General features: G+C 46.5%; 1 protein-coding gene across 1 annotated transcript in view; it reads right to left on the bottom strand.

The window, feature by feature from the left end:
* LOC119436196 (uncharacterized) overlaps positions 1-12,578 on the bottom strand; it is a 184,932-nt gene that overhangs the window by 139,210 nt on the left and 33,144 nt on the right. The window lies entirely within an intron of this gene.

The following is a 12,578-nucleotide window of genomic DNA, read 5'->3' as shown; positions in this document are numbered from 1 at the left end:
CAATAATGCGCAAAACACCATCAGGATAAAACACCACGCTCGGCATGCTAGAAGCTATGTTGCAGGGGACATTAGACAATGGAACGTTATTATCATTAGAAAATACTGACGAAAATGCGTTGTTAAATATTAGTGCGCACTCAGTTTCAGGCATGATTTCCCCCGCATCATTAACAAGAGTTATAGTACGTGTGTTCCCGGGGTTGATAACTTTCCAAAATTTCTTGGGGTTGTCTGTTAACATTTTAGGTAAGTCATTGTTGAAAAAGGACCATTTGGCATTGCGGACAGCACGTAAGTATTCTCTCTCAGCGGCGTAGTATTTTTCCCATGAAGTTGGGCTTGAATTCTGCTTGGCATTACTAAAAAGTCTTTTTTTCTTATTTTCCAACCTCTTTACATTGTTATTAAACCAAGGGTTCTGATGATTCTCACGGAATGTTATTTTCGGAATATACTTGTTTGCTAGTTCATTCATTTTATTTTTAAGCAGTTCCCAGTTGTCTTCAACAGATCGTTCATTGAATGAGGTTTCAAAGACTGGTAAAAAAGTGCACAATTCTTCATTTATAGCTTCGAAGTTTGCTTTATCATATAGGTTGATAGTTTTCCTGGAAAGAACACGCGGTGCTGGGGCAAAGTCAAATGTGGCATGAATCACACTGTGGTCACTGATAGGACGAAGATAGGTAACCGATGATAAGGTTTCTGGATGGTTAGTAAGTATAAGGTCCAAAATGTTTACGCAGTCGCGCGTTACACGTGTCGGCTCTGAGATAAGTTGCGATAAGTTAAAATTCAAACAGATGTCGACAAAGTATTTCGCTTCTGCGTTGTTTATTGCGGAAGTCAGGTTATTCCAATCAATAATGGGGAAGTTGAAGTCACCGAACAGGAGTATATGAGCGTTAGGATGGCTTGCTGTAATCTGGCATAAAGCACTGTTAAGTTCTGGTGAGAAGTTTGGATTACTGGTAGGTGGCCTGTAGCACACGCCTAGAATGACACAACGAGGGGAAGAGCGAATAAGAAGCCATAGTATTTCTAAGTTGGAAGAGATAGTAATTGGCGTACAGGATAATTCATTACTGGAAGCGATAAGAACTCCACCCCCGCGTGCACCTTGACGGTCACAGCGATAAACATCAAAGTTTGGCAAGCCTTGGACTACTTCTTCGTCCCTAATTTCACTTGTGAGCCACGTTTCCGTTAGAACTAGCAAGTTGCTGTTAGATGACGTCACAAGATTTGATATTGCTTCACGTTTGGGAATGAAACTGCGGGCATTAGTATAAACAACACATAAGGAAAGGTTCTTCCTAGGGGGGGAAGGGCGGTTATTAACTGCATGTTTTTTGCGCAATGGTTGCTATTGAATCTTTTTTACTGATTTAGTTGATTCGTCATATTCATAGCACTGGGAACCCATGACGAGCGTCTTGAAACGCATGGAAAACGGCATAGATTGACTTTTAGCGTAGGCAATAAGATGTTTGCGGGCGTTCCGAACTGCTGGTGAAAAATCTTCGCCCACGCTATAATTTCTGCCTTTCAGTTTGCGGCCGTTAGACAGGACTGATTCTTGCGTTTTATATGACGCGAATTTGATAATGATGGGACGGTGTCGGTTAGGTGAATAGCGACCAAGGCGAAGAGCACCTTCGATATCTTTGGACTCAAGGTTAACCTTCATGGTATCCGCGATTTCATCAATGACCAGCTTTTCTGATTGTGCGAAGGTTTCTTTGGGGTTAGTATCAGGAAGACCATAGAAAATTAAATTATTCCTTCGGGACCGGTTGTCTGCATCGTCTAGGCGATTTTCAATGACGGATACAAGGCTGGCAGTTTGAGCAGAGGCACATTTGACAGCTTCTAATTCATTTTGAAGGGGTATCATGGCCTGGTAATGATGTTCCAGTTCGGTCATTCGTTTGTTCAAGTCCATTAGAATCTTATCGGTATTTACAATCTGACTTTTTAAGCCTTGAACCTCACTGATTAGTGTGTTTTGACTGGCTGAAATCATTTGCAATTCTTTCAATACATCGTTCGTGTCGGGTCCCGGGTTAGTTTCAATGTCGCCAGAGAGTATTAGTAAGCGGCGAATCACTCCTACACATTCACCAATAAGAGCAAGGCAGCAATGTGGGCTCGGCATATGTGGGCATATTCCACTGTCGAGAATATGGGTGTAAGCGAAGCTTGTCGTGTGTGTACCTGAGCTACTACTTGCCCTTCCCTTTCCTTCTACTTTTTCTTCCCTTTCCTTCTACTCTCCCTTCCCTTTCGTGTAACTTTTCCTTTCGTTACGTTGTAGGATTCTCTTCTCGTCGCTGTTGTCGCTCGGCGGCGTGGTTAGCAGCATTCGCCCGCCATTGCTGCTTGCGATTCCTCGAAATTAAATTGCTTCAAAATTAAATCTGTCCATCACGTAAGACAATGAATGGCTCATACCCTCTTAAGCAATGGCTAATACCCCCGTAAACGCGGCCTCCCCAGAACGACGACAGAAGAGAAGTGAACGCTGGAATGATGAACGGCAACGGCGCCAGCTGTGGCCGAAGACGACGGCGACGAAGGTGGGAGCAGTGGCACGAGCGCGTGCCAAGCACGAGCACGAGCGCAACCCGAGGGGCGCCAACGAGCCAGTTGCAGAAGAAGACGACGACACTCGAGCCAATGCTGATGATGATATCACGTACGCGTACACCGACCCCGACAAAAGTGAGCTTATAAAGCTTCGCTTAAAAAGCGCTGTGGTACCGTACATAGGGTGTGCGTTAAAGAACCCCAGGTGGTCAAAATTAATCCGGAGTCCCTCACTACGGCATGCTTCATAGTCAAATCATGGTTTTGGCACGTAAAACCCCAGACTATAATTTTTACGCGTGGTTACGTGCGCTTAATGAGACGCACCGAGTCTCCAGACAGTGAGCTGTGCCATGTGCATGAGCCTATAAAGCATGCGCTATGTAACTGCCTTCAGTACGTGGAAGAGAGACACCGGTTGATTAATGATCTTGCCCGCCTCGACAGGCAATCGTTGTCAGAGGAAGTAATATTCGGCCCTTGGCGTGACTCCAGATCTAGTTTTCAGGCCATCCAGACCTTACTTGACTTTTTTTAAAACTACGGGTCCGCACTCTCGGTTTTGAGCAGACTTGCCTGCTATGTGTTTTGCATCTTCCGTCTGTCGTCATAGTCACACATCACGCTCCTCTTTCTTTCCCTCTTCCCCTTTCCTCAGCGCAGATTAGCTGGCGAGAGGGATGTATCTCAGGCCAACCTCTCTGCCTTTCATATAGTTAAACTTTTCTTTCTCTCTGTCTTGCTCGTCTCGCGTCGACCCGTCCGAACTAGGCCCAGTTTTCTTTCTTCTATGTGTCTTTCTTCTATCAACTTTCTCTCTCTCTAACTCATCTCGCATCATAAAACTCGTGGGAATGCACGAGACAATCCTTGATCTCAGTCGAGTCCAGTCGAGGAAATAGCCTCACGTCGTACACCCCATTGGCGCCCTTGTAGTCGTGAGGTCTATGCCACCACATAACCAAACCTCTTCAATGTAGCGACGCTTTTCTAGGCTGCGAAGGTCAGAGGAATAAGCATCGAGATGCATGTAACTTGGTATACAGCTAAAAAATAGCTGCTTCGAAGGGCATGGTGGCTGTTCACCAAGCCGTGACCTTCGATGTCAAGGCGGCGCGTACTGAGACCTTAGAGATCGCAGGCCATCAAATACGATGGTGCTGGAAGCACCCCTCGTGGATGACATGGTGCCATATATAAGTAAACGGTGCCAGAGAACACGAAGGAGAAGCAAGGAGACTGAGACGACCAGAAGGCGCACTAACAGCTAAATGTTTATTTCTTGATCGCGCAGAGTAAATACAGGCTGACAACCAATAAACCGAAGATACACATCAGCAGAAGCACAATCAAAAGCAAGCCTATTGCGTCTTCACACCAAATCCCGATAGGAGGCACACATACTTATCTGATAGCATAAAAGAGGGAATGATGCTCACACAAGATAGCTCCAGCTGTTTTATCTGAATACCTTCTATACTTTCTCTAGTGTAGCGAATCAGCAGATCTGCATAGAACGCTAGAGTTAAAAAAAAATCATGGGGCTTTACGTGCCAAAACGACGATCTGATTATGAGGCACGCCGTAATGGGGGACTCCGGAATAATTTGGATCACCTGGGGTTCTTTCTCGTGCACTAAATCTAAGTGCAGTACCAACACCACCTAGATAGCACAAGGCATGTTCACTCCGATCCATGATCGGAGTGAACAGGCCTGGCCATACCTGGTCCGACATGTCATACCTGGCTCGACTGCCATAGAATCTAATGGGGATGCTCCCAAGTTAGCAACAGTGATTTTAACGTCATCGCTTTCGTCAGGCCAGCCTTGGCAATGGAAATTTCGGGCCAGGTAGCGTGACGTCATGGATCAGAGTGAACAGGCCTTGTGCTATCTAGGTGGTGTTGCTGTACACGGGCGACTTCGCATTTCGCCTCCATCCAAATGCAGCCGCCGTGCCCGGGATACGATCCCGTGACCTCGTGCTTAGCAACCCAACATCATAACCAATAAGCAACCAACGCGGGGGAACCAAAGGTAATGGGTTCGAGTGCCTTAATTAACTATATCTTAATTAACTGTACCTGAATTAACTTCGCCTTAATTAACACCAAAGCCCGTGGGTCCAACTCCCCCAATGGTCGTGGGTTCGAGTGCCATAATGAAATGTATCTTAATTAAGCATGTGCCTTAATTATATCTACCGTAATTAACTGTACCTTAATAACTTCGCCTTAACCCCAAAGGTCGTGGATTCGACTCCCATCTAAGGTGAGGGTTCGACTCCCACCAAACGTCATGGGTTCCAGTGCCTTAATTAACTCTATCGTAATTAACTGTGCCTTAATTAAACTTCGCCTTATCTTGGCCCAACAACATAGTCACTAAGCAACCACGGCGGGTGAACGCTATAGTATATTCCGAGAAAGGTACACAACGATAGTCTAATGATAGCTTTCACCTGACGTCACGGACCCAGCTTATCACCGTGCTGATGCACCAGCATTGTGGCTACGATGACGTCAGTGCAAGCCATCTATACAATGCAAACTCAGATGTCCATAATTTTCTTGATATAAAAGCTGGCGCATTTTTCATAAAGGCAGGTTTGTTGGGCACTCAAGCCATGAACTAAAAAACCAAGTTTCTCCTTCTTCTTTTGGGGGTTTTACGCGCCATAACCAGTTCTGATTATGAGGCACGCCGTAGTGGAGCGCTCCGGATTAATTTTGACCACCTGGGGTTCTTTAACGTGCACTACAACGCAAGCACACGGGCGTTTTTGCATTTCGCCTACATCGAAATGCGGCAGCCGTGGCCGGGATTCCATCCCGCGACCTCGTGCTCAGCAGCGCAAAAACCAAGTTTCTCCTGTAAATCCGCTAATTATAAGCTTGTAAAGCGCAGCATCGTACACTAATGTTTTGACAACGCCCCGAAGAAGTCATGGGTTCACCGGTTGCAAAATAGTTTTGACGCACAAGCCCGTCGCTGAAGCAGGGTGTCCGCGGGCCATTATGTGCTGTTACAGGAAAAATACTCAAGAAAATAAAAAAAATATAGGTTCAACTAAGTGTCGACGACCAAGAAGACAAGGTCGACGTATACATGGTGGTTGAAATGAATTCATGACTAAATGTTGATTATCAAAAGAGAACATCAAAATTAAGAACGATGCAGGCTACTTTTGCTGTCCAAATAAGATGGCCGTTGACCAGCCTGACTAGTAACTCGGCAGGAAGTTTGCTTGCGCACAAGAAAGCCTAGTCCCGCTTTTTTATGCACTTAAAGAAGTCACGTTGTGTTTTTCGTAGGTTCGCGTGCAGTGGTAAAATATAGCGCTAATATTTTTGCTTGACTTATAGTTTTATTCGCGGACGTGAGGATAGCATCAAATCGCAGAGACACGTTACAAGTGCGTTCCATAATTTGGGCTCGATGCTGTTTTAGCCTTCAACGTGGACACGCTTCAGTGCTGGCCAGAATTTGAACGCAGCCTTCGATTACCGCAAATGCTTTCTTTTAAAGAACCACACAGCAGACAGTAAATTTCTTTTCCTTCGAATTTAATTTCTGGAACCTGATTTTGGCAGCACGTATTTGTATTTCGTGGCCCCAACGAAGTGTCTTGTGAGCTTAGCGCTGCCATATGGGAAGAAGAAGAAGAACGTAAACTTTATTTTCAAATCAATCAGATTCGATGAAGAGCGCTGCATTCCAACGGCGGCCGAAGAGAGACACGTGAATGCAGCGTGCCCTTTCTTCAAGGTGACAATTAACACGCACGGGAAGCACTACCAAACAACCCCCCTTCCATGGGCTTCGAGTAAGGCAGTGGTATCATCGCAATTTTCATATGAACACAAACAGCAGTTAATGAACAAGGAGATGGACCGACCTTGCTCGTTCGTCATGCTTCCTTTCAAGCACGGCCATCGGCGTGTCGTAACACACGCGCACACATGAACCCATGCGCGCATAGAGAGATAGAAAAGGAAACGAAGTCAGTGCGCGAATTTTCGCTGCGAAGTACCCGTAATGACTTGAAATTAATTCTGCGCTTGCACGATACATCGACGCAGAAAACAACTTCCTGTGGTAATGCGGTTCATTCGAATAAAGACATTCGCCGCCGGTATAACGACCAAGGAAACACACAAGGAAACGCGCATGTTTGTACTGCGTCACGACAAATGTCGTCATTTTATAGCCCTCCCGTTAAAGAAAAAAGGGAGAGAGAGGTAATGAAAATTGCCCAGCCACTGCACCACCGCGAAGAACATAAATGAAATGACCGACCAACAACAAAGCATTACACTGCACGCAGGTGGCACGCGTGCCTCAGATTGCCTATACGACGCGCACGCCTTCGTCGTCTCGGCGCCGGATATCGTACGCCGCTTCTCACGACTCCACCTATAATGGCGCAGCGACTCCGCGCTATCCTATGTTAAAGACGTCGTGACACTTTGCAGTGGTTTCCGTGTCACTGCAATGTCGTGCGCAACGAACAAGGCCATGGTGCGGGGCTCGGTTATCTCATGAAGGCGGCCTACAGGGATCGGACACACTGTCAAGGACGAGGACAGACGCAGCAGGAAATGCGTGTTTGACTTCACGGCGTCCGCAGGCACGCGCACACACGCGTTTGTATGAACAGGACATTGACATGGGCCGGGGCAATAACAGTAGCGTTGAGCACTGGCCCCAGTACTTTGTAATACAACACCCTACCCTTTCGCCGCCTGTGCCCTTGCTACGAGCACATGTGACGCCCTTGCTTTGTAGACACGTGGTTGATCGCCTGATCCACGTGCGGGCCGGATATATATCGCAAGTGCGCACTTGCGAACTCCTGTAGTGACAGGGATGGGTCGTAAGAATCGTTATGCAGACTGGCCACGTTTACGCACCGAAATGGATATAGCAGTTTTAGCTGAGCTTCGCCTATAAGGTCCGTTCCGCTCATGCAGATTTCACCCGCTGAGGCACTGCGGTGAACTGCGTTGATTTCATATTTTTTGTAAGTGCGTCTCCCACAGACGCGAGTGACGCGCAGTGACCTTGGATGCTGGACAATAACGAGGCCAGGTGGACGCACCCACACGCTCCGCTCAATCGGCTCTGTAGCGAATAAGAGTCAGCCTTCTACGTTCCGCTACTAGCTAGAGCGCTGTGCGCACAAGCACAATCGCTTCGGCTGAGCGGCTGTGTGCACATGGTTGGGATACAGAGGTTTCAGTGACGCAAACCGTGAACGTTGCGCTAAATCTTTGAAATATGGAAAGCAGGTTGAATGTGTTCGCTCTGTGCATAAAGAACTCACGCATCATTAAAAAAATTAGAACGAGAAGGCATTGAAGCTGGACTTCTTCAGTCACCATTTGTTCGTCGTATGTCATAGCTTTTGTTTGTTTCTTCAAAAAAACGGCTGCTTTCTGAAATGCGCCACGACAAGTTGTGCAAGGCCAAAGTATTTTCAGTTAACAATTACTTGTTTAGAGAACGTCCAATTCCAGCACCCGGAATGATCTGCTGAGCTCACCTACTGCAGGAGAGTCAACCAGACGAGCGTCCAGTTTATATCAGTTCGCAGTGGGCAAGCGCCGAATCTGGCGCTCTGATAGTTGTATTAAATGTTGCATAACAAAACTCAATAACTGGACTTGAAAATTCCAATAAATGGAATTTTCTTAAGAGAGAAGGTAAGACAGGGTAAAGTGGAAATTCTGCACATAATGTAAAACAGTATTACAGTATCTCCTTATTTTTCGTTCTTTCCGTCCTTCTTTTTCCACTCAGTAGGGGGTTGCAGAGAGGCACCACTCAATCCTCCGAACCCTTACCACACCAACGAGCTTTGGGAGAGAGCCTTGGCCAGCTCCGACCTCGAAGATCAGCAACGGCTGATTGCGACGGCCCAGGACGCGGCCCAGGACGCGGCCCGAGCTCAAGGCATTCTGGAATGACAACGCCTCTCCAAAGCTGCATTTACATATTAAAGATGTTTATTCTCTCTCTCTCTCTCTCTCCACTCAGAATCATTTATTAAAACAGCTTCATTTGCCTACCCGTCCGGGTTTGGCGTGGCTGCTGCTAATGTGTGCTCCTGCTGGGTCGGTCGGCATCTCGGCGGATATAATTGTGAACAAAAAAAATTATGGGGTTTTACGTGCCAAAACCACGATTTGATTATGAGGCACGCGGTAGTGGGGCACTCCGGAAATTTTGACCACCTGGGGTTCTTTAACGTGCACCTAAATCTAAGTACATGGGTGTTTTCGCATTTCGCCCCCATCGAAATGCGGCCGCCGTGGCCGGGATTCGATCCCACGACCTCGTGCTCAGCAGCCCTACACCAACACCATAGCCAATATAATTGTGAATAAATAAATGCAAAGGTTATATGTATATATATATATATATATATGTGTGTGTGTGTGTGTGTGTGTGTGTGTGTGTGTGTGTGTGTGTGTGTGTGTGTGTGTGTGTGTGTGTGTGTGTGTGTGTGTGTGTGTGTGTGTGTGTGTGTGTGTGTGTGTGTGTGTGTGTGTGTGTGTGTGTGTGTGTGTGTGTGTGTGTGTGTGTGTGTGTGTGTGTGTGTGTGTGTGTGTGTGTGTGTGTGTGTGTGTGTGTGTGTGTGTGTGGCATTGGAACCCTGTCATTAGGGTTCACTCAGTGTTACGGTGGAAACATCAGGCTCCGTGTTCACAATTGTTTCGAACGGGCCGACACATTCGGCCCGTCCGCATTGGCTATTCTTTTAACGTGGCTATCCTGGTCTTTGATGTGCCCGGTAGTGAGTGTTCTTATACGGCAGTTGTCATGCATACTTATTAGACCTCTATAGCGACAAATATGACAAATAGACAGCAAGTTGCGCTGTGTCCCCAGAGACGTCGTCCTTATCGCGCTGCCATGCCACTACAGCGGTCTACGTCTACTTGAACAAGGACCCCTTAACAACCCTGATCTGTGATGTTACATTATCGCTTGGGAAAAAAACGCAGAACTGGTGGTATGCGAAAATACGCCAAATGTCCGGAAACTGGCAACTCTCACTCTGCAAAGCAAGCTTTATTTTGGAAGTCTTCTGGATCTTTTTGGGAGACAGGCACGCCTATACTCGAGTAACATTGTTCGCTCCATGAGATTTTAATTAGTTTGTGCGAGTGAAATACCCTGTTTATTTTGTGGCTGTATCTTTACACGCGGCCTCTCTACTTATTTCGGCTTGCTTCCCCGTGTTAACGTGGTATCTCAGTTATACCCTCTTTACACGGGCACTCTCAACTGCCATTGAGCTGATGGCAGTTGATGTCAATGGCAGTTTACCGAATTTACACGGCAACTCCAACTGCCATCGACATCTCAACGATCGTTGGCCTCAACGGAGGTCGAGGGTCTCAGTTGACAGCCCTGAACGGAGACTGGAAGATGGCAGCCTCCGTGGATGAAAACGTGCCACCCGCAACTGCCGATGCTGCGAAGCGTTTTGTGTGCACAAAGTCCATGACGGACATATTGATAAATATTTGGGATTATTATTTGCCACAGCTGCGCGCTCATAAGCATATTGCTACACGTGTCTCGCCAACTGAAAAATCTAACGGCTCCGACTGGACCGTCTTGGATTCACGTTTAAATTTTTTTCCCACTAGTTATGTTTTGCAGTCAAAGAAAGAGAAATGTTACAGCGCAATAATAAATAAAACATATTTTAAAGATAACCATGCAAAAGCAGCGAGGAAATATGCAATAATTTATCGCATATTACTCTCGATTCAGCGCGCTCACGTGATAGCAAAATTTAACCCGAAAGTCCGTGTAAGTGAAGTTAACAGTCATTCACTTCAATTCCAGTTTGAAAGTTCAACTGTCGTTGATTTCGATGGTCATTAAGAGTGACCGTGTAAAGAGGGTATTATTTTACCCACCCACCTTGTTATATGGCAGGCGAACTTGCTCCTGGCTGTCTGTGCGTATTAAGCAACGTGGCTGAAAGTGAGAAAACCTGCATGCATATACGCTGCGCTCTGCGTAAATTGCGCTTGTAATGAGCGCTCACCTGTTTCGCAACCTCGCTTACGCTATACAGCGCTGAGCGTCATCACCGCGTTAGACTTTTGATATTTTGAATTTTTAAACGCAGTCTTCCCTCACGCGCTGGTGGTAATAAAAATTTCCATGTGGTCCGACGGCTCCTTGAGCGTAGCGCCACTATTCATGTACTTACGTTTTGGTGGTGTTAAACCATCTAAAGCCGGCACTTGTTGGGTAAGTATACGAGCAAGTGGCGCGTCATAGTGTGGGTCGTTTTGTACACGTAATCGCGGAGAGTAACACAAATGCTGGACAGCGGTGGTAAGGGCACCGATCGCCGCAGCATGCCGCGCTTCGCAAGGACATTATTTCAATGCCGGTACAAAACTACTTAAGAAAGGAAGCATCTTTACATGCGCTGCCCAGTTTGAGTTCGCGCCTGCTGCATTGTGATTCGTGTACACCCTTTCACTCGGTTTTCGAACTTCGCTTTGTTCACCTTTTGCTGCCGTTCTTCTGTGAAAGTTAACGAATTGACTATTGATCTTATTCCTAATCCACCTCCCCCCCCCCCCCTACAGTATTAGGATTTTCCCTGTTTGCTAAATTGTTACATTGTATAGGGCTCTTTAGAAGTGATAGTAGCTGCTATCTTCAATTTCTACTTTCTTATACGTCAATACCGAGTTCCACAATGCATATGCCTGAGACTGATGACAGCACTAAAATGAAGTCGAGTGTTAGAAGAAAATGTCTGGTGGAGGGGTTCAGATACATGTTACACAAGTCGAAAAAAAAATCGAGGCTTCCTCGCACTATCGTGTAACTGAATTAAAGGCAACAGCGAGTTCGTTCAATGTGTGTTTGCATCTACGTCAGGGAGAAAGGCAAATATCTGTCTATACGTTAACTACGGATCCCTCGTTCAACCACTTTGACCACTTCAAGTATCCATAGTCCTGTGTACCTCTGTCTTGCGTTCCTTCTGTTTCACACTCGATATTTCATGGCTATGTTCACCTTGTATCAATGGCTACGTGCGCCTCTACGTTTCTCTACAAGGCGCCTGCTCTGCGACTCCCTTCGCCGACAGGATTTTCCGTTGTGAAATTACGCGCCCATCTGCTTTGGCGTAGTGGGATGTTTCGGGCTGGCTCGATGTTACGTTTAAAAACTCGGCACAAAGCCCCAACTTTCGTGATCATCGGAGAGCCCGGCGAGTAAGGAAAAGTGTCAGCCGCAGAAGCCAGTCCGTTACAAAGGCAGCAAGGTATGGCATAGGGGGTCATGGTACTTTTTACCCATATATGTCAGAAAGCCCACCGAGTGAACGAAAGAAGGGCTGACGTCACAGATTCTCATACAAAGACCCCGCTTTCAGGAATATGTAAATCTGGATTGGAAAACAGTCGTCTCGTAAATGATATAACTAACTATAAAGCGTGTCCGCAGACATAAACAAAAAGTAAGCTCAGTCACGATAGACTCTCCTTTCAACTATACAGAGTATGTTTCTGACGAGTGAACAAGGATAAAAGCTTTTTCGTCACTGTGGTTCTCTGGCCAGCCGATGGCCTTTCAGCATGCCTGCGGGTGGCTGGCTTATTCATGAAGCCGTTCATTACGGAGTCGTATACGCCGAAACGTGGGCAACATAACACACGCTTTCTTCGAGAGGTGACAGCTTCAAAGAAATACATACCCTCAAGTGCAGTGAAGAAAAAGTTGTGGAATGCCTATAGAAGTTGCAGGTGCGACTTAGGCTTGGAGCCACACAATCTAAATTCGATCCAAGATGGTGCAATGCAGTCTCCCCTAGTACGCTGTGTGACTCAGCAATGTCTCTACGACCGCCCGGTGTGTGAGAAAGTTCACCCCAGCTTCGCAAGCCAGTATACAAAAGAGTAAGTATACACGTCGCACAAGAGCAGAAACGGGCAC

The sequence above is a fragment of the Dermacentor silvarum genome, chromosome 1, assembly GCF_013339745.2.
Source record: "Dermacentor silvarum isolate Dsil-2018 chromosome 1, BIME_Dsil_1.4, whole genome shotgun sequence".
In the NCBI taxonomy this organism is placed as follows: domain Eukaryota; kingdom Metazoa; phylum Arthropoda; class Arachnida; order Ixodida; family Ixodidae; genus Dermacentor; species Dermacentor silvarum.
The sequence above is the reverse complement of the archived record's forward strand: the minus strand, read 5'-3'. Positions and strand labels throughout refer to the sequence as shown.